Source organism: Callorhinus ursinus, unplaced genomic scaffold, assembly GCF_003265705.2.
Source record: "Callorhinus ursinus isolate GAN/ISIS: 27379988/994484 unplaced genomic scaffold, GSC_fseal_2.0 scaffold10, whole genome shotgun sequence".
NCBI classification, from domain to species: Eukaryota; Metazoa; Chordata; class Mammalia; order Carnivora; family Otariidae; genus Callorhinus; species Callorhinus ursinus.
The window spans coordinates 75,132,172-75,158,960 of record NW_027397072.1 but is presented as its reverse complement, the minus strand read 5'-3'; positions in this window follow the sequence as shown (position 1 = coordinate 75,158,960).

The window sequence follows — 26,789 nt, the reverse complement described above, 5'->3', positions numbered from 1 at the left end:
CTTTCTTTCTTTCTTTCTTTCTTTCTTTCTTTCTCTTTTCTCTCTCTTTTTTTTAGACAATCAGACTGTCACATGCATGTGGCGCCTCATTTGGATGTGTCTGGAGTCTTGGAAGCTTGACTACCCTACGTTCTCCTACAAATGGACTTCTAAAGCTTGTTTGGAGATTCCAGCCGGGGAGCAGGGCTACTTGTATACCCTTGACCGAAGAACGTCTTCCTCTTTGACCAGTGCACAGCTTCAGGGGAGGATGCACGTGGAGGGGTGAGGGTGGAAGGAGACACCTGCCCAGCCAGCCAGAGCAGCCAAGCAAACCCTAGTGATGAGTGGGCTGACAGATGTCACAGCCGGATCACCCTTGCACCCACAGGGGAGCACCTCTTACCTCCCCACAGCATGGTGTGTGGCCAGGGCCCAGGGGCCAGCAGTGAAAGGTGAGTGATCTTTTTGGTACCAGCCAACAAAATGGACTTTAAAGGGTCTGGCGGCCCCTGGGAGAACGTGGTCGTTATTTACCAACACGCCAGGTGTGTGTGTACTTCCTGACCAAGTCTTTCTCACTCTGGATCGTCAGTGGATCCAGATGCCCCACACTCTACAGGGTAGGTGTTACAGGTCCCATTTCACATCGGAGGAGATTAGGGTCATGAGATGGAAGGGCACACTAATGAGTTAAGGTTGTGCCATCTCTTGCCCCCTTGCTCACAGGTTTTTCCACCTCAGCGGATCCAGATACACAACTAGCCCCTTTCCCAACAAGGCACCCCGGCAATTCTGGGCTGGGATTGCAAAAAGAATTCATAGACTGTTCCTGCCATCAGGAAGTTTACAATCCACTGGGCAAAATGGAGCATACATACGAAAGGGTAACTGACAATTACTACTCAGCAGAGAGTATTAGACCTTCAGATGATGGGGTGTGTGTGCCCGGGGAGCAAAGCGGAGCCGAAGCCTGTCCTTGGGAGCTTCCATTCTAAATGCTGCAAAGAAGTGCTGCAAGAGGGTCAGCCATGGGCATGAAGGAGCACAGAGCGGCTTGCACGGTGGCTGGGAGGGGTCTGGCCCAGAAGCAGAGCAGTTTGAACTGCGCTTTGAAGAGCAGCTAAGTGGGGAGAACCTTCGAGGAGTTCCAGGTGGGGAGAAGTGCATGTTCCTTTCAGCAGCCAGTGAGCAGGAGGTCAACCCTCCGGGACTGGAAGGTCCCTGTGAGGAAGAAGGGGATGATGAGTGAGGAAAGGTAATGGAGACCAGACCGTGGAGGGGCCTGGGGACAGGTGGGATGTTGGACTGTCGTCCTACAGACAATGAGGTGTCTTTGCCGGTTCTGAACACAGGTGCAGGGCTCAGAAGTTGATGGGATCAGGGAGGCCAGGTCACGGACGCCTGTCATGGGTGGGGGTTGGTGACCCAAGGAGCAGGAGAGGACAGATGGAGAGGTGAGTTTGTCCTTGATGATGAAGAGCAGGGTCCTGGGTTCAGACGGACCTGGATGGCAACACTGGGTGCCATCGGGGCAAGTTACTTTACCTCTCTGGACCTCGGGAGCAGTACTCTAAACTCTAAGGCAAAAGTGTAAGTAGTAGAGGTGCCGGCCTCCTGCTGGGAAGCATACGCGGGCTAACAGGTGCGTCGGGCCGTGTCCGGCATGCAGGACCTATTCCAACAACGACCGCCATCATTCATGTAGGGCACAGGGGATAGAGGACTTAAAGACGCTAGACTCTGATCTCTGAACCTGAAAGCAGGACCCAGAAGGACCCAGCCTCACTTGCACCCTGTGGGGTGGCCACACAGCATTGAGCTCCAGGGGCTGGAGCCCTCGGGGACTACCTCTGTGGGTAGAGGAGAAGCCCTTCCTGGTCTGCAGGAGCCCTCCTTTCTTCTCTCTTGCACCCACCAGCCTCCAGCTTCTAGAAATCAGGCTTCATCCCCAGAAAGAATGAGCATGCAGCTTCGGGGCGGGGGGGAGACTCATTCTACATGGAAAGCCCTCACCCTTCCTTATTCTGTTTCCCCATATGAGGCTGCGGGGGGTGGGGGTGGTGGCTCTGGAGGGAGGGGGTCAATGGAACCTGGAAACTCGGCACTCAGGCAGCCCCTCGCCCGGCAGGCCGGCGCTGAGAGGCAGGTGGAGCACCAGGCCGAGGGCTTTCCCTGTGAGAATCAGTTTCAAATATGAGGTTGATTTTATTTTCCCCCGTTGCAATTAACTGAGAAAAATATTTCAAAGCTGTATAATTAAAGGCCGGCGTTTTATTAGGGTTTAAAATAGTCGCTATGAAATGTGCTCCTGCCACTGGTAATTACAACGTACATCTTAATACCCCCCTGCTTGCCGGGCCCGAGATAACGGCCCTGGGTATGCTGCATTTGGCTGCGCAGAGAAGGTAAAATCCTTATCTTATCTCCATCTGCACACAACAACCAGCCTCTCTTCCAATTCAACCCTAATCTTCTTAGTAAATAATACTGATATTTTTCACCATAACAAAATGGAGCTGGTGCCAGATTCTCACTGATAACACCTCTCGTTTACACACCATTCTCTGTCAAAATCGGCCCGATTTTTCTTAATCTCTTTAACTTATCAAAAAAATACTTTTTACATTCGGCCATAGTAAGTTCTTTTCTACCAAATAATAATATTATAAATAAATCCCTTTGCCTACAGCTGACTCATTGAAAAGATACCCAGCCTCCTCATTTTCTTAGTGAATGGGAAATTGTTCTGCTCTTCAATTTTCCTCCAAGTTTGGGGTCCACACCAAGTGAATTGTTTCCAGGCCAGCCCTGAGCAATCTCTGTGTCTCTCAGGGGGTCAGCTGGGTCCGGACATGCAAGCTTGCTCTTTATTTTCATTGTCCTGGCCGCAATGGGCTCGCCCCAGCCTTACCTCCATCCACCTCCAACTCCTGGAAAATGCAGAGATGTCAGGCAAATCCTGGCAGGCTCTCCCCCAGCCTCGAGGCGACCCTCCACTCCCACTCACACACATGCTGGGACAGGACTTTGCTCAGAGCCCCATCTTTTTTTTTTTAAGATGTTATTTATTTATTTGAGAGAGAGAGAATGAGAGATAGAGAGCACGAGAGGGAAGAGGGTCAGAGGGAGAAGCAGACTCCCCGCTGAGCAGGGAGCCCGATGCGGGACTCCATCCCCGGACTCCAGGATCATGACCTGAACCGAAGGCAGTCGCTTAACCAACTGAGCCACCCAGGCGCCCTCAGAGCCCCATCTTGGCAGAAACTGGGACCCAACTGCCTTCTCCCGCTGCCTTTCAGTGTGAGTCTCAGAATTGCCACACAACCAGGAGAGGCAAAACCGAGAAGCGTTCATCACACGGCAGGTATTTATTGAGCACTTACTGTCTGCCCATTCCAGGCTTAGCCTGGTAGTGATTCCAGAGATGGGAAAACCCAGTTTCAGCCCACCAGGAACACATCACGTACGCAGTAGGCTCTCTCCAGGCATGAGGAGGATTTCCAATGTAGCAGGATTGGGGTTTAAGAAATTTAAGATGTTGTAGGAAAAACAGGATTGGGGCAAGGAGGCTGAGAAGGAGCCCTTTTGAATATTTGGGTAATCACTAAGGTAAAGCAGAAAGAAGATACTAACCGACACTATCAATAACATTTTACACAGTTCAAATTAATCGGCACTGTACCGGGAGATTCCAATTTCCATTTCCAATTTCCTTGTTCACTAGAAACTTTCTATGATTTCCCTCTCCCGCAGTTTCCATAATATGCTTGTAAATTTGCTTTGCTTTGTTGCAGATAATGCACTCCTAGGAGGGGATTTATTTTCTGTAGCTCTCCTCCTTCCAAATGTCCAATGCTTTCCCATTCTATGACGCCCCAGTCTTGGGTAGCTGCCCCCATCCCTGGGGCCATGACTGCCCAGGGTGGGGATAGAGATTCCCCTCCCTCCACCAAGACCCCAATGAGTCCAGATGGTTGAGATTGCAGAGGCTGGGGGTTCTCTCTTTAGGCATTTCTCAACCCTACGTGGCTCCTAATTAGGAGGATTGTGGGATGTGGGCTCTGTCCATGGTACACGTCTTGCCAAAGCAGGAGGCACCAGCTCCTCTGACCGATGTACCTCCTGCCCTCAAGCCGAGGGAGTACTGTTCTACAGTTCTCTTTGTTCCTCTTTTCTTCCTTCATCTTTTCCAAGGCAGCATTGAAACCCTTCCATTTTTTTTTTCTCCCCCATCTGCCTCACATGCCCTTTGTATTCCTGATCCCTGATTGCTTCAGCATCTAGGAGGCAGGAGAGTACAGTTACTGAGAATCAGAATCAGACAGACTTGGACTTTTGTCCAAGGCAATAGTTCTGCTATTGCCTGCTGTGTGACTTTGGGCAAGTTACTTAGCCTCTCTGGACCTCAGTTTCCACCTATCTCATAAGATGGAGTTTATAATCTGATTTAATATGCTATATATGTACCTGGAACATAGTAAAGCCTCCATAAATGATAACGACAGTTAATAATAATGTTAATTGGGACTCAAGGAAGGGAGAGACCAGCGTGACTATTCTTGGCTCAGAATCTACTCAGAGTCACAGCACGTCATGAGAACTGATCACAGAAGGCCAGGCCAGTGCTTTAACAACAAATCCTCTTGGCATTTTGGTTTGGAGACATCTTTAGAAACTCAGTGTTTGCTGGACTCACTCACCTCTTGGGAACAGCACGAAGGGCACAGACAGTTCTATAAACAACTTTGTCCCCTGGTGAAAAATAATGAAGCCAAAAAATGTGCAGAACTCATTTCCCTACAAAAGTGAAATTCTTCCTGATCATGCCAAGAGGTCAATTTAATTCAAATTTTGTCTCAAGAGCTCTCCAAGATTTCTGCTATTTATGTGGGCTGGCAAGCAATTTTTGTGCATAAACAACTCAATGGAGAGGATCTTCATGCCGGGTCTGTACCTTCTCCATCTCTGAGGGATGCTCATCCTTCAGGGCAGCCACCCCACTGGCTCTCTCCACAGTCCTCTCCAGCTGCTCCTCTGGGGTTCCTTCCTCATCCGGGATGCACCCACACGGTTTGAACAGAAGGTAATCCAATGTGTCCGTCCCTCACTAGCGGTTGTGTTGGGACATGTAATCAGTGCTTACTGTGCACCGGGCACTGTTCTGGATCTTTACATATTATCTCATTTAATCTTCCAACAACCCTGTTAGGCAGGGGCCTTCTTGGGCCCCCTACCATCACTAGGCTTGTCCCCGCCAATTTGACTCAACCGTCTCCTAGTGCCCTGGAGATTTGTCTCTATCTTAGAAGGTGATGCATGTCCCACGGACTAGAGAAAAGACTTACAGGTTTTCTCCAACCCCAATAGCCTCTCCCTCCCTGACCTCTAGTCACTTCAACACTATTATTTCACTGGAAGGTGTGTGCTGTGCTTTTTTTTTCCAGCAAGATTCTGCGGCCCCTTAGGGCATAGGTCACACCACTAATCATAGAACATCTAGGGCTAGAAGTCATGTTAGATGTCATTTCTTCCAATACTTCATTTTATAGATGAGGAAACAGAAGCCTGTAGAGGTGGAATAGGTTTTCTCCTGTGTTCCCTATGACTTCCTGCATTGGGCAGGTATATAGTAAATGCTCAATAAATACCAAGGCCATCTGCTTGGATCTAGCATTACTCCAGCGTTTGCTACAAAATCTGTGGTATAAACCTTCATCTCTCACTCATTTTAATTGACTGTATTCACAGTGTATACAACATACAGGTATCCCACTTTAAGAAAATCTAATATGCCAACTTCCTGAGCCTGATAAACTAATGCGAATTATTCATTCTAAAATGCAGGGCTTCTTTAAATAGCTGCTATATTTATGATAAGACTGGATTGTAACACTGAATTCAAACTGAACTTTTCAGCTACATGTCAAACAGCAGAGAATAAGGCCCTCTTGTGTTTCACTTGCCTTACAAACAAAATGGATCCCCGAAGGACCCTATAGCTCAGCAGACTTGCCTCTGAATCTCAACCCTAAGTTGGTGAGTTATCACCAAGCCCAGGCAGGCTGAATGAAGGGGCAGACAGGTGTGGGTATGTAGATCCAACAGCTCTGGGGAGCCAGATATCCAGGAAAAAAGGCGGGAAGTGGGGGGGCAGCTGGGTGAGCATCCTGCCCCACGAAGCAGGGGCAGCAAGAGAATTGCCTCCATAATCAAGGCTCAGGCCCAAATGCTGCCCACTGCCTTCCTTGTCTTGCCATTGGTCATCCGGGTCTCTCCTCTCAACCTGTCTTCTCTTCCCCCCCGCCCACCAGTCCCCCTCTTCCTCTGGATGTCCGTCATATGGGACTGGGGACATAGCCATGTAACAGGGTTACAAATAAATTTTCCATTACGTGGCTGGTTAGCTCAGTTGGGTAGAATGTGACACTAACAACACCAACGTTGTGGGTTTGATCCCCAAACAGGCCAAGAAAGGCATTCGTTCCTGTGTTTTATAAAAATTAATTAAAAAATGGATATTTATTTCTATTATCTGGCAGGTTCTTGAATGTTTGCATGAAAAAGGCCCGGCCCCTTTAAGAAGTCAGGAGGTAAACATTGGAAGCTCCTGCAAGCAGGGATAAAGCAATTCTGAGAAGATTAATTAGAAGTAAACAGCTGACACAGGACATTAAGTGCCTCTATGAATTCCCTGCCTTTCTCAATGATCCACCCTGGAAGAAAGCCTATTCTATTGGGCCCAAGTTACCATAAATGGACCCCACCATGGACCTGATAGCTGAAGCCTTGGGAGTAAGCACAAGGCCTAAGGAAGAAACCTGCCCCCAGAGGCCTCCCCACCCTTGCCAGGGACTGCAATGACTGGCATCCTCTAGCATCTGAAATAGAGACGCTCTCCTGTGAAATCCGCCTCTTCCAGGCAGCCTTCACCATTCTGCTCCAGCTGCCCTCTGCTCACCTCCTCCCTCTGCCAACCTTTCAACACCTCACGTTTAGTCCGTACTTCAGTGTTTTGCGCTCACTGCCATGTTGTTGCATGACTATTCCCTACCATTTCATGTGGTTATACTTTATTTACTCAACTAGATCAGAGCTTAAAACTAATAATAGCGCGGGGCGCCTGGGTGGCTCAGTTGGTTAAGCATCTACCTTCTGCTCAGGTCGTCGTCCTGGGGTCCTGGGATCGAGCCCCCCGTTGGGCTCTCTACTCAGCAAGGAGTCTGCTTCTCCCTCTGCCCCTTCCCTGCTTGTGCTCTGTCTCTCTGTCCCAAATAAATAAATAAATAAATAAATAAATAAATAAATAAATAAATAAATAAATAAATAAAATCTTTAATAATAATAATAACAGCGAATGTTTATTAAGTGACTCTGGTGGGCCAGACTCTGTGCTTCACATTTGGCGCATATAATCTCATTTAAACGACCCCAAAGGTAAGTATTATGTTCCCATTTAGCATACGAAGAAATCGAGGCTTAGACAAGGTGAGTACAGCGTGAGCACTACACTGCGCTTGCGGCCCTCCGCAGGAGCCCGGTGCAACCCAGGAGCCTCTTCCCTCCCTCCCACCCAGGGCTCCACATGTCACACTTAGCTGGCAAATGCCACTAACACTAATGCACTGTGCCTCCCCATCAGGGGGATTGGAGCCCAGGGTCATGGGTGTTGAGATACGTCTTCCCACGGACATGTTGTGGGACACAGAGCTCTGTATCCCTCTGCCCTGCTGCTCCTCATGCACTTGCCTACAGGAAGCTCCAGAAGAGGGAGGATGAGAGGGTGATAAGGGTGGGGGTCCAGACGTGCCTGGAAAGCAGGATCTGCTTACACCGAAGAAGCACTTTGCAGAATGTGAGGCTGAAAAGTGGCAGGAGTTGTTGACATTGGCTTCGCGGCAGCTGTGGCAGCACCAGTCTGGGAATGCTGGTAAGGGTGCCGGGGACACTCTCAAAGTCAAGGGCAAAACCTCCTAAGCACCGGCTTTCCCTGCCAAGTATGGACCCGCCCTGCATGTGGCAGCCTTAATTGGGCTCTCGTTTATTATTGTAATGAGGATCCCTTTTCTAATGTGTTTTTCTAGCCCTCATGTGGCTGAACTGTTATTTTTCTCACTTGACTTTTTTTGCCTATGAAATGTTTTGGATAAATATGCAGCTGAAATGGCTTGTTACTGACTGTGTACATTTTTAGTTGAATGAAAAGTAGAGAAATACAGCCTCTCGCATATAAAATATTCTGTTAATGTTATATAATTTGGCTGCGGAGTATCATTTTGCTTTTATGAAAGGGTTTGGAGAAACCCTCAGGAATAGCAGATGGCTAACACGTAGTAATTATCGGTTACTAAAGATCACTTATATCATACTGATCTATTCACACAAGTATAACCACATTAAATGTATACATTTTTTTTTAAGACAATACGTAATGTGAGTGCTTGAAACAATGGCTGGACTGAAATAAAATTCATCTAAGGTGTAAGGGATTCCAATGGCCTCGTTCCGGCCGCCCCCGCCCCCCCCCCCCCCCCGCTCCCCCATCACACGCCCCATCACACAGCGGCCTCTGCTCTGGCTTTTCATAGGGAGCTGGGCTCTGCCGACAAACAGCTGGGCAGGGCGGGAATACGAGAAGGGATGTCGTGTGGAGGTCAGCACTTGAGCAGATGTTTTGAATTCTCTGCTCCGAAGCTGATGTTTAGAACCAGCCATGGCTGCCATTCTGGGCATAATTTCGATTTGGCTGTGAGTCAATGGGGACTCAGAGGCCCTGGGATGGAACTAGAGTTCGTTCGACAATGAAGCACTCTATAGGCTATGAATCGCACTCCAGTCCTGCGCTTGATGCAAGGTCCACAGGTGATTTTCATCCTCCAAACAACACTTCTCAAAGCCCACACAACTGCCGGGTCCTCTGACATTTCCCGGCATTCTGATCCCAGAAAATGGAGACCGGATCCAGGGAGCTTAAGTAACTTCCGTGTGGGGAAGACAAAAATATTGTACACAGTAAGTGCCCAATCAATGTGGTCGCCTCACAGTCACAGAGAAAGCACTTCAAAGCTACATCAAAGTGGTTTTGGGTTGTCTGCTGGTTTGGGATTAGCAAGACCTAGGGTGGTGAACATGTTTCAATTCTGGGGCCAATTCTTATTAATTGGTGGGGTGGGTGGCCTCTTGGGATACTTTCTTGAGGAATCTGAGGTTGAGTCCCTCTCTGAGAAAAGGGGTGCTGTAACCGAGTAGGGATGCCTGCCATGACCTGGGCATGAAGGAAAAGCAACATTTTGTGCCTATTTGGCAATCCCGCTTGTATCTCACCAAACTTTTCATGTTGAAACCTAATTGCCAACTTGGTGGTAAGGCCTTTGTGATGTGATTGGGTCATGAGAATGGGACCTTCATGAATGAAATTAGTGCTCTTACAAAAGAGCTCCCAGTGAGGTCCCTTGCCCCTTCAGCCAACAGAGAGGGAGGACAAGCATCTACAAACCAGAAAGATGGCTCTCAACAGAAACCAAATCTGCCAGTATCTTGATCTTGGACGTCCCAGCCTCCAGAGCTGTGAGAAATAAATGTGGTTTACGAGCCACCCAGTCTATAGTACTTTGTTACAGCAGCCTGAACACATCTCTCCTTATCCTCAGCTCTCCCTCACCGTCACCTCCTCAAGAAAGCCTGCCATGACTTCTCAGCAACATACCATAGGGCTTGAGGGTACAGGATCTGGGACCCAAAGTCAGGGTTTGAATTCTGACCCTGCTCCTTACTAGCTTTGTGACCTCGAGTAAATCACTGAACTTCTTGATGGTGCAGCTTCCACACGTGCCTGCAGTAAGTCCTCCTGCAGATTTCGCTAGCTAGGACTGTTCCCAGGCTAGCTGGGGGGCCAGTGGGACTCAGTTGTCCTAGTCCAGTTGTATTTTACATGTGTAGTTGTGGGTATTTGGTGAATGTCTGCTTCTCCTCATCATTGTGTGCCCAGTAAATAGGAACGGGTGACCTCTTGGGCTGGATGACTCATCCTGCATGGGAGAAGGGACGGATGGTTCCGGGACCACCTCAACTCACCTCCAAATGATTTTCGACTGTAACTTACGGCTGTGCCAACATGGCTGCAGGAGAAAGAGAGAGCTGGTGGGGGGAGGCATAGGCAAGAAGAAAAGGAGGAGAGGTGAGAGAAAAAGTCGGGAGAGGAGGAGAGGAGGAGAAGAGGGAAAGTACAAGGAGAGCACCTTCTAAAACGTGGGAAATAGGGACACGTGGGTGGCGCAGTCAGTTGAGCATCTGACTCCTGGTTTTGGCTCCGGTCGTGATCTTGGGGTCCTGGGATGGAGCCCCGCATCAGGCTCCACATTTAGCGCGGAGTCTGCTGGAGATTCTCTCTTTCCCTCTCCCTTTGCCCCTCCCACTCATACTGTCTCTCTCTCTCTCTCTCCAGTAGATAAAATCTTTAAATAAATAAATAAAATGGGAAATCGGAAGCATGAGAAAATCAAATAAGCAAGTGAGGAGTGGAAGGGGCAAGGAATGGAAGGAACGTCTAAATGCTAAGGAGGTGAATATGTTGAGGGAGCTGGGGTATCAGTCCGGGGAACAGGTGACTGGAAGCCTTTGGCCGTCTGAAAATCCCCTTGGCCTTGGGACAGGTTCTCTGTGGGGGGACCCGCTCTGAGGCTAAGAGCCTGGTCTCTGGACTTGGACTGCCTGAGTTTAACTTCTGATCCCCACCTACGGCCTGAGTAACCTCGGGCAAGCCACTTATCCGAGCCCTGGTTTCCACACCTGTAAAACGGTGATTAAAAAAAAAGTACCCATTTCATAAAATCATTGTATTACTGAGATAACCCATGTAAAATTTTTCAAGTTGCTGGCACACAGTAAGCTGTCAATGAATAATAACAATAGCAATTGTTATTATTAGAGAATGCCAAGCAGACTCCAGAGTCTCTAATCCATCCTCCCTGCTCTATGGTTTCACCCCTTGCTAGAAGCTCAGGAGTACTAAGCTTGCAGCACCAGTGGCTAACTAACTTCAATATCCGTTTACCGAGAAGCTCCGTGTTTCAAGCTCTGTGCCGGGCCCTGGAATACAGAGCAGGCCCCAGAGTCCACATCGGGCCCTTGATAGGAAGCGAAGCAAATTCTTAGTACGACCTCCCCGGTCAGTCGGGGCTTTCTCACTCCCAAAGCAAGTCTCCACCTCCAAAGTGGGCAATGACAGAGGGGGACCAAGGAGCAGGCGAAAATGGGTTCACGATGAGAACAGCGAGATTCCAGCTCCAGGTCCTCTACAGTCCTGCTGCCGGACCTTGGGTGAGTCTGTTGACCTCTCTGAGCCCCTGTTTTGCATGTTTTTAAAGTGGGGGAAATGCCTGCTATAACCTATTTTGCAGGGTTTTGAAAATAGTAGGGTCCCCCAAATGCCCAAGGTTTTCATTTAATTTTTTAATTTTTATTTTTTTCATCTTTACTGAGATATACTTGACAAATAAAATGTAAGGTATTTAAAGCATACAATGTGATGATTTGATATATGTGTACATTGTGAAAAGATCCCCATTGAGTTAATGAACGCATCCATCACCTCACATATTTACCCTTTTTTGGTGAGAACAGTTCAGTTCTACTCTCATAGCAAATTTTAATTCTACAAGACAGTGTTATCAGTTATAGTCACCAGGTTTTTATTATTGTGATAATTATCTGTGCTAAAACAAATGATACAATTTCCAGTCAGAATAGAACAATCCTTCTGGAGGTTGTTTTTTTTTTCCCCCCCAAGAAATAAAAAAAAGGTTCGGACATGTATTAGAAAAACAATGTGAAGGGGGCTCAGGTTGGCAGAGGGAAACTCTCAGGGGAGACGTGCTCAAGGCAAAGGGGTGGCCGGATGGCCTATAAATGTTGGGACTGGCGTGAACCCTTGCCTCTTTCTGAACTTCCTCCTTAAGGCACTGGACAGGAAGACAAGATCCTGAAATACCATAAGAATGGTGTTTCTCATTCCTCAACCAGTCCAAACAAGGAAGCCGGGAACTCTTGCAAGGGCACGTTTTAGTTCAAAGGCCTCAAGTCCAAAGAGCAGATGAAGGTCAGCCGGAGTCAAGAACCAAGGCCTTGCATGCTCCTGTGGTCCGGACCCAGGTCTCTGAGTCTCCCAGACACCTGAGCTCGGAGAAGGCTTTGGTTGGACCTCACCTAGTGAATCTGCACCACTAATATTTTGGTTGACTCAGGGTTAACAAAATCACAAAATGGTGCCTCGCCAGCAAACAGTTCATTTTAATATAAACTTACATAAGTAGTTGAAAAGAACTCAACTAATGGGGCGCCTGGGTGGCTTAGTTGGTTAAGCGTCTGTCTTCGGCTCAGGTCATGGTCTCAGGGTCCTGGGATCGAGCCCCACGTCGGGCTCTTTGCTCAGCAGGGAGCCTGTTTCTCCCTCTCCCTCTGCTGCTCCCCCCACCAGTGCTCGTGCGTATGAGCACTCTTTTTCAAATAAATAATATCTTAAAAAAAAAAGAACTCAACTAACTATTAATGATTGTTACATACTACAGAATTTTAGAGGCTAATAACTGAATTGAAATGAGTACGAATGTTGGGCTTCTTTCAGAATTTATGTTCATGTGGCCACAGGTAAAATCTTTTTTTGAAATGTGAAACCACAAATTTAGAGAAACTGTTTGGGTCTTTTAAATTTATTCCATTTCCAAATCACTTTTCAGAGAGGCAATAATTAGATATTTCTAAATCAGCACCACACAAGCTTCCTCGTGTACCCTCCCGGTCAGTACTTCTCCTGTGCCACCATCGAAAGGTAACCTCTGTCACCAAAGATTCATTTATCCTGTTCTTGATCTTCATATAAGTTAAATAATATCTATAGTATGTGCTCTTTTATATGTGGCTTTTTTTCACTCAACAATATGTTGCTGACTTTACCAGTACAATATTGCTGTGCAATATTCTATTGTATGAATATACCCATTCCACTGTCGATGGACATCTAAGTTTCTTCCAGTTTGGGACTATGATGAGGAAAGTTGCTATAGAAATTCTCTCAAATGTCCTTTTGGTAGCATAAATACTAATTTCTGTCAAGTATTTACTCAATTGTAACATTACCAAATTGAAATGGGTCTTTGTGGGCACTTGATCCAAGCAATGCCTATATTCCTAATTGAAAGTAAACATCTTCAGATTCCACTAGTTTTGCAGTAAGTGGTGAAGCAGCCCTTCTGCTCCAAGACTTTCCACATTGTCTTGTCTTGTAGTCTGCCTATCTGAAACCACAGCCAACTTTTCTCACCCGCCCTTGAGCCCAGCATATACTCGGAACAGTGTATATTATATCACATAGTCCTATGCGGAACCGTGAGTCTGTGTGCTACATTAGACTCAGAGCAATTGAAACATCACAGTAAATGTCACTTTTTGCTTCAAGATTCAACCAGCCTGCTAAAACTAACTTTACAGTGGGACCCACCAAACTCTGAGTGGACAAAAAAAGGTCAACCCCCAAATAAACTCTTAATACGTTGATGCAGGTGGAGAGCCCGGGGCGAGCAAAGGTGAAAACTTCTATCCCCCTGAAGCAAGGCTCGGATTTCCACTTGCAAATCTGCCCTTATCTTTTATGTTTTATCATTATTACTTCAACTTGTTGTGGTCACTGCCCTAAACAGTTTCCCAAGGCAAGAGGGCTCACAGACAGCTTAATGCACCTGCATTATCTTGTCTGCAGTACCCAGCGTGAGTTGATAGGAAAAATCTTTCCTTATTACCTATGGACATGTCTTTGTGCTCTTCTCTTCTCTTCTAGTGATGAGGGAATTTGGACCAAGGTTTGAGAGATGGGTAACAGTGGGCGTGAGAGCAGCTCTCACTCACTGAGAGTCAGGAAAGGGAAAGACCGCGGGTCATTGTGCTGTGCATCTCACATTGCTCATCTCTATTCTGCTAGCCCCATTTTACAAATGCGGAACATAGGACTCATAAAGGCTAAGTAACTTGTCCAGGATTGAGCTGTTAGGAATTTGCAATGCCAGGATTCAGAACCAGGAGTGCCTGGCTGCAAATCCCAGGCTACCTCCTCCACCCCACGTTGCAACCTTGTGTTTATATGTCACTTTCCAATAATCCAAGGGCTTCTTCATACATTCAAGTCATTTAACTTTCATTGCGAGCAGAGCTGGGTATTGCCATTTCCCCTTACCAGCGTCACGCAGCTGGTAAGCGGCAGAGCCAAGATTTGAACTCGGGCTGCCTGACACCAAGTCCGCTCTCTTTCCACTGTGCCACAGGTACTTTCCAGTGGAAGCCCTCTCCCCAGGTCCCTAGAGCAAGTGTTGTGTCAACACCCTGTGTCTGATGGCAATCCAAACTACCTAGTGAGTGAGGAGATTGCTTGCTTTAGAGTATAGGGCTGTTAAAAAATTCTACGCTCTCAGATGTGTTGAGGGCTGGCAGGCAACTGTCCCCGCCTTGGGCCAAGGAGTACAGAGTGGTATAATCACAGGACCAGACCTGGAAATAAATGAGGTGATCAACAGAATAGATTTCCCTTCCTCAAGAGAGATGTGAAACCAGTAAGGAAAAAGCCCAGGGTACAAATACGGCTACCCACCCTTGCCTACCCCAATCAAAAATTGTTCCTCTGGCATACTGTTCTGTTCTCATCCTTTGAAAGATATTATGTGTCGTTCATTGAAAGGTGCACGCTCTTGGAAAGTACAATGTTCTGCGTAAATGCAGGGCGGTGGTGTCATTGTTATCATGATTATTTCTGCAGGGGAAGAAGAGGAGGGGCCAGGGAGCTAAGGTTCCTTCCCCAGCCCCATCCCTCCTGCCGTGCTGCTAACTGATCGGCAGGATGCCTCTGCTAGGTGTCGATAGAAGAGTCAGACCAAAAGTATTGTCTGAGGACATCACGAATAACGCAGGCAGAATGATTCAAAAAGAAATCAATGGTCCTAAAAATAGCAAAGAGACGTTACAGAATAACGTCTTAATGGGGAAAAAGGGGTTGAATGATGTGTTGTGTTGTAAAAAGTCAAGTGTTTTTAAAACGTCTATATAGAAATATGAGTGATCAGCTTATAAAAGGGAGACAAAAGCCTGGTGACTGACGTTCAAGCTGAGAAGCCCCCGGACCTCAGACCCTGGCAGGTCCCATTGGGAGAGGACGCACCTTTTCCCTGTTGACTGCAACTTCTTCCTAGTACCCTGGAGGAGAGAGTTGTTGATGAGGAAGGTGGCAGTCTTCCGGTGGTAAAAAAAAAATCACCCAGGAAGGAAGGAGTGTGCAGCTAAGATAAGGTTCATTGCCTGCATACACACACACACACACACACACACACACACACACACACACACACACGTGTATACACACACATCTGCTCTAGCTTTGGTCATTGGGTTCATTGTGCCGTATTGCATTGTGCCATCTTGAATAGTGCGGGTTTGGTTGGATTTGACTGAATTGTGCTGAATTCATAATTGTCCTCAGTGTGGGTGTAAAGCAGGTAAATATTCCTGATTTCAACCCAAGGTGGGGGATGGGTCTTCAGCTGAGAGTCATGACATTCAAAGAATTGCCAGCTTACAAGGGCTCTTCAGAACTCTCTCTGGCCTTGCTCTCTTGGATAATGACTCAGAACCTCAGAGAAAAATGCTGGCAGTAGTCCCCAAGAAGAGTGTTCTGGTGGGGCTCTTTGATTCTTCTCTGCACCCTGCCCCACCATCACCCCCTCCATGGTGAGTGCCTACTGGGCCATTGCAGAAACTGGGTTCAAGTTTACTTGGGAAAGTTACATTTGTATTACTGATCGTGACCACAAGATATTTTTCCAACTCTTCCTCCGGAAGATAAGATTCTTGTTGCCAAGTTTGCTAAAATAATGGACCTTAACTGGTATCAGTAACCTAATGGCCAAAGAGGGTTAGAATTTTTTATTGGCAAGCTGCAGGGTTTACGGCTGCCCTTGTGGAGAGGTTTCTCAAGCTGCAATGTGGAAAACCTCCATATCAATTAGGAAGCTTTTGGATTCAAGTAACAAAAGATCTGACCAACTATAGTTTACTGGTAAGGATTTTAATTGTTTATTTAAAAGAAGTTTGGAGATTGGTGGTCCAAGTGTTGGTTAAGTAACTCAGTACCATCATCGGGAGACCAGGCTGTTTGCATTCTTATTCCACCATCTTGAACTTTTTGGCTTTTGTCCTCAAGCTTGTTGTCTCATGGTTATAGGATGGCTGCCACTGCTCCTTAGCTCAAGAACATGCAAGGAAAGAGAGAAGGTGGCAAATGGGTTTTTTCCTTGTGCTGTTCTTTTGTCATGGAAACATTTTTTCCTTTGAAACCCAGCAGGTTTCCCACCATATCTCATAGAGGGACAGGAGGGGATAGAAGGTCTCAGGCTCTGAGCTCACACAGAGGGTCCTCCACTTACTACCTGTGTGAGCCTGGGAAAATTCTCTGTCTCTTTTTGAATGTCCATAAAACTGTCATAGTAGCAGTACCTATCTCATAAGGTTGCTGTGAGGATCGACTGAGCCAATATATATAATGGTCTTAGAACACTGCTTAGTGCATAGCAAGTCTTTAATACATATTAGCTATTATTTTTAGCAACCTTATCATCATCCTCATCATCATTTCCTTGGCCAGATCGGGGTCATATGCTCCAGAGCATCTCTCAACTCAGGGGTTACAAAGTAAGTCATCAGCTGGAATTTGAGTCTTTAAGAGCCCTTTATTAACAACCCAATTTTATAGGCAAAAAACTCCTTATGCATTTGACTTCTAATAACCCAGACCACGAATTTGCTGCTCAAATAATGTTCCTGGAACGAGGCTGGAGGGAAAGAAATGAGAGAGGTCTCTGGGAGGTGGGGTGAGGACAGCTGAGCTCAGAATCCCTGTGGCCAAACCTGGCCACCTTTACAGTTTTGTCCAGAGTGAAGGAAGCATTTCAGAGGACACACTGTCACATGACTAAGACTATCTTCAACAGTTACAAGGACAGTACAATTTCAACCTTGACATTGATCTGGAAGATCATAGGAGGCCCAAGAGACCCAAAGACACAATTTCCTGGATCCTCATTGGCATAAATCTTACCGAGCCTACCAAGTTGAGTTCCTTGAAAGCAAAGACCACCAATTTCCCATTCTTCTGCCCACCCACAGCACCTTAAATAGTACTAGGCACAGACATCATAGGCTTTCAATATTGACCGGTTGCTCAATGTCCACATTCTTCCAAACAACAATGTCCACATTCTTCCAAATAACAGAGTCTCAAACGGCAGAAGAAGTCCTGGACTTCTAAGGAGGGTAGCTGGTGTGCTGTAACCATGAGACAACACTATCTACCAGGTTGGTGTCCATTTTGATTGCTTGGGAGTCGGGGGGAAGAGATGGTTAAGAAACACCAATATGCCAGACATTGTTCCAGGTTATTGGCTGACATTATTTGTTCAGTTCTCACTGCAATCCTACGAACTAGGAGGTATCATGGTACCCATTTGTAGATAAGGAAGCTGAGGCTCAGGAAAGTAGTTATTTGACCCGTTATGTGTTGCTAGGTGGCACAGCTAACGTTGAAACTTGGTCTACCTCGCCCCAAATGTAGATCTTTTCTGTGCTGTTTCCTGCAGGTGTTCCTCAGGTGGAAAGGGAAGGGATCCCAAGTTTGATGTTGGCGTACAGCACACTAGTAGAAACCCATTTCCTTGTGTTCTGAAGGCACGTGTGTTTCAGCCGGGGAGATGGTGGCCAGGACACAGGCTGTTCAGGAGCCCCATGAGCTCAACTTTTGATTCTGTCCAGCCCCCAGCACCAGCCTCACCCGTAATCACCAAATGGGCAGTCCTGCCCCTGATGCACATGCACATGCCCCCAGTTGTTCATATCTTAGGCTCAACATGGGGTCAGTGTGCAGTTTGGCTCTCAGGGCTGCAAGACGAAAGCCAGCCACAGTCTCTGCAAGTGGGTTGTATCCCAGCTAAACTCCATCCCTCCCCAGAGGGTAACAGGCAAATCAGCTGGGTGGAACTGGTTCCATCCACAACATAAGAGGGTCAGAGAACAGCAGGTGTAGGCCAGGACCTGATGACCGGTTTGCAGGTGATTCAATTAGAGAGAAACTCAGGACGGCTGAGTGGTGATTTGGGGAGAGAACCTTCCCTCTTCCCTAGAGTGAATGAAGAATATATTGTCCTTAGTGCTTCTGCAGCCATCTTGTGGCCATGAGGGAAGTCACCCTGTGCCAACACACAGAGGAAAGGTAAAGCCAAGAGAAATGCAGAGAAACAGAGTCGATTCCCTAATCAAACTGTATGTAAAGTCTACCTTCTCTGGGCTTTATATAAAATGATAAATCCAGCTGGTTTGACTGGCTTATTTTTTCTACTTGCAACCCAAAGCATTCTAGCCAATATGCCCCTGCTATCCCAGCTATACTATCCTATTCGCTTTGGTTAATAAGTGGGTTTCATCTGAAGGATGAGTCATTTCCTGTTGCCAATACCAGAGGAAGAAGCGGGTAGATGGGAAAATGGGTAAAAGGGGCAGACCCTAGGGGAGGGGCGGGGATTCCCTATCTTTATTCCTGTGAACTGAAAGAAAGCAGTGCAGGTGAAAGGAGTAGAGCCTGTCACCTGGGACGGTCCAAGAAGACGTCTGTGAAGAGGTGCTAATCTTTGGGGCAAGAGTGAATGTTCCTCAAGACACTAGCAGGAGTCAGAACAGGAAAGCTATGTGGGCTGTTTGAATTCCTTACACTTTTTATGTTTGTTGCCCTTTTGTCCTCTTTCAAAGTTACTGAAGTCTTGGAGAACTCCTGCCTGTCTCAGCTCTGCTAAGGGGTAGAGCATGAAGCTATATGGTGAATCGCCCTCAGCATTCATTTCTGTTTCTGTCTTGACAAACTGGAGAGGCTGAAAAACCAAACACTATAGATATCTTTGCAGCTGGGGTTCTGGGTGTCCATTACATTCTGCCGATTATATGCACTCTCATGAGATTTGGAAGGTGCGGTGGGGAGGGGAGCATCTGCCTTCCTTTGGCGGTTGCTCCTGGCTAGCACAGTCAGAGAAATATTGGGCTTTTCGGCACAGACCCCCCAGTGTCCCAGGTGGAGGTGAGAGGCTGCTGTGTCAGAGGGTGCTCCCTGATTCCTGGCTCACACCTTGACGATGTGCTCTTGGACTGATTCCAGTGCTGGTCTCCGGATTCCCGCCTCTCGGGAAGTGGCAGAAGAAGCAGCTCCCTGGAGGGTCAGTTCTGCAGTGATGTTCTAGGAGTTGTTCCTGGAGCCAGCAAGAACCGGCTCCTGCAGCCCTTCTAAATGGCTTCATATTTAATCCTGTGTGAAACACCTTCCTGCTTAAAATCTGTAAAGTGGCTTATGTCTCCCCGAACCCAGCTCTGTCTGATACAGGAAGCAAAGGTGGACGTATTCCTGCTGAGGACAGAGTCTCAAATGGCAGAAGCATTCCTTGGAGCCGACATGGAATTTAGTGGGCCAGAATTCCTGTTTCAAGGTCAGCGGGCAGATTCTGTTTCTTGCACTACATCGTTGAAGGTCTAGATTTACTCACTAAGTGAAACTACATCCTCTTACAGAAAATAATGACATTATGTTACACAGTTTACTGCTTGTGTGGCACCATCTGCATGTCCTCAAACATCACATCCTGTAGCTCTGACAAGAGTAAGAAGCAAGCCTGATGTTATAATACCCACGTTCCCAATGTTCAGAGAGTGTGATCCAACAGACCCTGATAAATATTTCACCAGGGTCCCAAAATGTCAGATCTTCTGGGGGCTGCAATGCCACCATTAGAGACTCATTTCTCCTGGATTAAACACTGCTCTTTACTGGTTCTTCTTTTGAAATCAGATTAGCTAGGATCGAGGGCCATGCACTGAGTTCCTGATGTGCCACTATAAATAAGTTTGTAGTCTTGTTCCTGGTCAAAGGGATGGGGCATCACTGGGGCACCTGGCTGGCTCAGTCAGTAGAGCATGCAACTCTTGATCTGCAGGTCGTAAGTTTAAGCCCCACCTTGAGCAGAGAGTTTACTTATAAAAAAGGAATGTGGGCATCATAGAAGCACTCGATGCCCACAGGGTGGGGAGTGGGGGATGAGTTTGAGAAGACGCTTGCCAAGGGAAGAACCAACCAATGCCAATGATATAGCTTGGGCACCATATTGTTTCTGATGGCCAACCCTACTGTCACATATCTTTTCTCTTCAGGATGGGAGAAGGGCACAGATCCACGGTAGGAAAAACCATTGCAGCCAGAGGGTGAGGGGTGGGTTTGAGAGTGTGAAACTGGCACAGGAGCCAGCCTCCCTGCTTTGCCAGGAAACCTGGCAGGATCGGGGCCCTAAAACACCCTGTGTGGTCTGGGCTTTTCCAGGGACCCTGGAGCTACAGTGGCAAAATTACCCGAGGAGGTAAAGAGGAGGCGGCTAGGGAGGATTTACGTTGTCAGCAATTTACTGGATGATTTCCCCACGCTCAGACAAGGATATCAATAGGAGCAGCCTTGCCTGTCTCCAGCGGCCCTGACCCTTCCTGCGAGCTGCACACTCATGGTGCTTGCTGTCGCACCGATGTCCTGGCCCCCACCAGCGCTGCTGACAAAGAGAACTCACAGGAGACAGCCCAGAGCCAGCCAGGAGAAGCTAACCCAGGAAGATGGGAGTGCAGAATGCATCACGAAGTCGAAACCAGCTGAAACTTCATTTCCCCCCTTGATTCATGTTTTCCAAGGGAGGCACTGGACTCGGGGGTGGCTCACACAAGAATTTGATAGGAAGAAGTGACACCTCATCTTAAATTCCTTCACCGAATTTCTGAAGTTGACGGGAGTGTTGGGAAGGGCGGCTGATAAAGCCCGTTGTCCCCTCCAAACGGACTAATCAGACGTGAAGTCTTGGTGAGCGATAACCAGGTTATAAGTGAGCCAAAATGACATCACATCAACTCCGTTTCAGATCCTGTACACACCAGTGCCTATCACCGCTCCAGGTGGCTGGCATCCTCAACACACAAGAGGAATTTTCAGACCAGGACATCTGTCCCCCCTTTACCCTGTAGCTGTCACTCTGGGGTATGCAGGGAACATGTTTGTCAGTCCGTGTAAAGCCACACACATTAAGGGGCAGCCACGCTGGAGATGAAGCCGGCTCTGGACTGCCCTCCTTCCCCACGCCACCATTAGTAACAGGAAGACCTTGTCCTGGGCATCTGAGACAGAGGCTGGCGTGTGCACCTGCCTTCCCGAACCCACCCCCCAGAGTACTGGACTGCGCTTTTGTACACAGCAGAAATGAATCCCAAATAATTTATTTGCTTCAGGAGTGAGTGGTTGGCATGGAACCCCCACCACTAGTTTGCAGAGATAATTGATGTCTCGTAGTTTGAGGATTGGGGAAAAGAAAAAGGACCACTGGCGTGGGCTTGGGAGCCGTCGCGAATGCCGTGTGGGTTTTGTTATAGCTCCATCTTTAGCTGACACGGGCTCTTTTCCTTTTTGGGGGGAAATATCCAAGCAACTTGCAATGGAACAGTGATGAATTTTCCCTGTTCTGCTCCCTACGTTGCATCCTGGCTCAAGGCGCTGTTACCAACCCACTTCAAGCTTTTTTCAATAGATAGTTAATGCGACATGTAAGAGTTGCCTGCATGACACAGATAACTCAGGGGAACAGCACAAAGTAAATGAGATGCATTAGTGTCTGGATGGGAACGGAAGATAGAAGTTCTCAGAACTTCTTGTTTAATTTATAGAAATGGATTTCCCTCCTGTGCTTAAGATTTCAAAATAGTAATCATATTCTCAAGAGGAGATGTCCCCACTCTGGGTACTAATATCAATATGTAAAAGCAAATCATTAACTAGCTGTACCTCTCAGCAGCACCTATTATATGTCAACAAGCTAACTGAGGTGATAAAACAAACTGTTAGGGGAAATTTAATTACTAGCCATTGAGATTTGGGCAAGGACTGAGGATTCTAGATTCATTACTCCAGCACCGGAGGCTGCTGGAAGCAACCATCCGCCCGGAACGAACATTTTTAATAGGTGTTTTCCTTCCCTCTGAAAAACCAGAGCATCAAAGGCCAATCGGAAACTTTTCAAATGCAGTCCCTCAGGGGATGGCAAGGGTGAGGTGGAATGGAGGTCCGCACAAAAAGAAAATAAAATTGTCCGTTTCCAACCGCTTGTCTGGTCCACTTCGGGGACAATTGGGGCCTGTGAGGTCATTTTGTAAGTGATTTCTGTACCTTTAATTATGTCAGATTCCTGGCCAATGGCCACTATCAAGTTGGCATGATTTGTCATTTATAATATGATCAATAAAACAGGGTCCCATTCTCTGTGAAGCTAGCTAAGCTGTTTTCCCTTCTCCGGATACCCAAGCTGGGCCTGTCTAGCCACCCCCCACCCAGTCCCACACCAAAGAACCCCTTACCAGTGTCCACACCCACCACCTTCATTCACCTTGGGCATGAGCCCAGGAACAGTGTCTGGCGCGTGAAAGCTGTCGGGTGAAGGGGTTAATGTATGTGATAAATGCCAGTTGGACTCAGATGTCACCTGGAAGCCACCTTGCTCCAAGGTCTGGGTACAAAAGTCATCCAATCACACTGATTCCGAGTCCCAAGCCCTCTCACAAAATGTGTGCAGATTCTTGGGGACTTATCGAGGCCACTTCAAGTTCAGAGGCTTGCCTGTGTCCCCTACTATTTCAACCCTGGAATGAAACTCGGCCCTCTTTTCAGTTTTGTAAAGAAAAATTCTTCATATCAAGTATTTTTGAACTGGTGGACTTCCATGAAATTAGGGGATCATGAAATTGTACGTTGGAGGGATTGCAGATCCCGGCCCTCATCAGCTTGATTCTTCGCTTCCTTTACTGCTTGCCACCCCCCAACTTCCCCTACTTCCATTATGTAGAATGGAGACAACCTGCATTGGGGTTGAGGTAATAGAGTTATCTGCCTTCCTGGATTGGCTGGTACTGAAAGGTTTCTGGGAGGTGAGGGGGAGCAGACTTTCAGCGCTAAAACTAGGACAACAAAGTGGATGGTTGGTCCCCTTAGAGGAAACAACTGTCCCAGCACAGAGATTGCAAGGTATTGAGGAAAGGACACATTCTCTTCTTCCTTTTATTAGCAACCTCCTCCTTTGCTCACCTGGGATGGCCCCTTATAGATCGTTGTTCTCAATCTTAGCGGTAGCACAGAATCATCTGCAGAGATTTAAAATACCTCAGTGTCCAGGCCACATCATGGAAAAACTGAATCAAAATCTCTGGGAATAGGACATAGCCAGTAGTGCTTTTTAAAGTTTTCCAGATGATTCCAGTGTGAAACGAAGAGTGAGAACCAATGTATAGGAGAAGTGATTTCAGGGGCACCTGGCTGGTTCAGTTGGGGGAGCATGTGACTCTTGATCTCTGGGTTGTGAGTTTGAGCCCCACGTTGGGTATGGAGATTAGCTAAAAAAATAATAAAATCTTAAAAAAAAAAAAGGAGAAGTGATTTCAGGGAGCTCTTAAGATTGGTCTCTCTTCGGCTGTATCTGTTCAGCAGCCTGAAACAAGCCTCAAAAGGAGTCCTTGTTTTGGTAAAACGAATGATGTCCAAATGTGTTGTGTTTCTATCTGACTCTGCTGACTACATTTTCTCCAGTCTCATTAAAACAGCTAAACTGGTTTATCACTTCTTTCTCCCTCCTTAAAGAAAGTCTTAGGCTTGCCACTTTCTTGGCAGGTGGCTAGAATTGATTGACATCTGAGGCAATCCAAATGCAAATGACATGAAACCTCAAGGCCCTATCGCTGCGGTCCTTTTGTAAAGGGAGGTGAGGCTGCACTAAATATAAGTATTTAGCCATCTAGATGACCTTGACAAGTTCAGGTAACTCTGGCCTGGTCATCTATCCACAGACCAACGCTAAATAATCTGATCAGTCCCTTCCTACCAAGAACCTCTGAGTTCTGGGTCTGTAAGATTTCTTTAAGCAATTCCACTTAGATCGGAAGATTTGACATTCCTGACTCAGACTTTTTAAGCAAAGAGAAATCTCTACTACTTTTGTGTCTGTCTCTGAAAACTTCATTGATGCTTCTGCTGCTCCTGGGGTTAGAGGTACCAAGAAAAATTTCCAATCAAGTCAAGTGAGTCTGTGTAGAGACTGCAAGTCTCTCAAACTCTCTGGGCCTCAGTTTCCTCACCTGATACATGAAGATGGGGGATGGGGAAAAGGGTTGTGATGGGGACAGAAACTGTGTCATTCACATGTCAATCTCACAAACGATTATTGTACCCTTACTATGTGGACAAAGATGAATAAGAAAAGGTCCTTGCCTTCAAGGGGCTTATAATCTAGTAGATGTCTACTAAGAGCTATCAAAGGGCTCTGTACGGTAGAGATACTCTACCAAGTTGCGAGATAGTGGTGTTATTGAAAGCCTTAGGAAGTCGATGTCATCATGTCCAACTAGCCCAAATTGAATTTAATCCGAGTGAGGAGAAAAGAGTGGCTCACCTTTTTTTTTTTTTTTTAAGATTTTTAAGTAATCTCTACACCCAACATGGGGCTCAAACTCACAACTCCAAGATCAAGAGTCACATGCTCCACCGACTGAGCCAGCTGGAGCCAGCTGGGTGCCCCTAGAACGGCTTAGCTTTTAGCTGTCTTGGTAACATTATTTAAAAGAGGAAATATTTAAAATTCGCCATGTGTCTAAAGAATTTGCAAGCCCTTGCTGGTGGGGTTGGATAGCACGTGTCTAATGCTTTGTAACTCTTTACTGTGGCCTCCAGGCGAAGGTGTCTAAATTGGTGACAGACACCATTGTGTCCATTTCACAGATGAGCAATCTGAGGTGAGAAGCAAAGAAAAGCTGGTAGCCTGAGAAGATAGCTTCAGAGGGAGGTTCTAACTTTCCAGGGCAGCATCCCTGGGCTTCATAGAACTTCCTCTCTCAGCTTCCTTTTTCAATATGGACGGACCACGAGACCCATTGCACTATTAATTCACTATTAATGAAGTTAATGAAGTTAATGATTCATTTGTTCTTCCCTCTTTCTTCATTATTCTTCCTCTTCTTGACATTCAAGTAACTTCTTGATATTCAGGTCCTACCTCAGAAGTCCCCTGCCCAGAGAGCTCTTTCCAGGCTCAGTTAAGCCTTGCTGTTCCCTTCTATTGTTCTATTTTATGGTCTTCGTAACAATTATCTTGTTCATTTATTGGTGTATTGTGTTCTCCTATTAAAAAGAAACCTCCATGAGAAGAGGACTTTGTCTCAGTAGTGACTGTATCCATCGTGCCTGAAACAGTGCTTGGTATATAGCAGGTGCTCAATACAATGTGTTGAATTAGTCGATAACGTTTGCATTCTCTCTGAGACACTGATGATGGGAAGGTTAGCACAGGAGAATGGCAATGTCTCAGTTCTCACAGCAAGGCTGGTCAGCTCCTCTCTCTCTGCCTCGGGTTTCTTGTCTATAAAACCAGCAGCTACACCCACCAGAGGATCTGAGAATGGAGGTACTGTGGACCAGATAAGAAAACGGTGGTGAAAGGGCTTTGACCAGAGGAAACTCGAGTTAAGTGGGAGATGCTATTATCTTCTGCCATCTGCTTTACTTTAATCTTTTTTTTCCCTTGGTAAGCGGACCTATTGATTGTAGCTTGCTGGAGGAAGCTCTCACTGTCTAATTACTGCCCCAGCTCAGCCTGTCACCGTGTCCTCCGTAGTCAGCACGTCCTGACACTGACCCCCTGATACCACAGCCCTTTGCAGACCAGCCGGCTCTGGCACTCTGCGTGTCCAGCCCAGAGGAGGCAGGTATGGACCGGCCGGGCCGTGGGAGGGCTGCAGTCCTCTCCCGGGGAGCCGAAGCCCCCAGCGAGGCAGGCAGCTGTGGAGAGGCAAGAGGCTGCTGCGGTCAAGGGCAATGGGAACACAACTCTTCCCTGGAGCCAGGGGCCTGCAGCCAGACAGGGATGTGTCCCACTATTACACACAGTTTTGGGCATTCTCAGATTCTGGCTTCTGAGAGAATGTTCCTTGTAAATTCTTTCTGGCCTGAGATATTATTAGTTGTGGGGGGAGGGGAAGGGGTATGACAATAAATCATTTCTAATGCTGGGCAATCATGATTCCTTTCCCCAAAACTGTAGAAAATTTCAGAAGGTCCAGGGTATTTTCGTAGACATTACTTCACTTGACCCTCACAACGCTGCTGTGATGAGTATGCCTTTTTTTGTAGGAATGGGACTGTGGTCTTGAGAACTGAGGGGTGTGATTTTCCCAGGTTCAAACAGTCAAGTAGCGAAAAGGGGAATTAGAACCCTGGCTTTCTAACTCCTAGTCTAGACTCACATAGCCTAGCCCCTCCCAGGGCTGGCCCTGGCTGTACACAAATAACTTGAGTCAAAAACAGTCCCTGACGGGTGCCTGGGGGGCTCAGTCAGTTAAGCGTCTGCCTTCGGCTCAGGTCATGATCCCGGGGTCCTGGGATCGAGCCCTGCACTGGGCTCCCTGCTCAGTGGGGAGCCTGCTTCTCCCTCTCCCACTCCCCTCCTTTCTCTCTCTCTCTCTCATGTGCACGCATGCTTTCTCTCTCTCTCTCAAATAATTAAATAAAATCTTTAAAAAAAAAAAACGGAAACAAAAAACAGTCCTTGAGAAAAATTCCCAGTAGGTATCAGGACTCTTAAAGAAGCAAATGCGTTTTGGTCAGCAAAGGAAACGGGGATGTA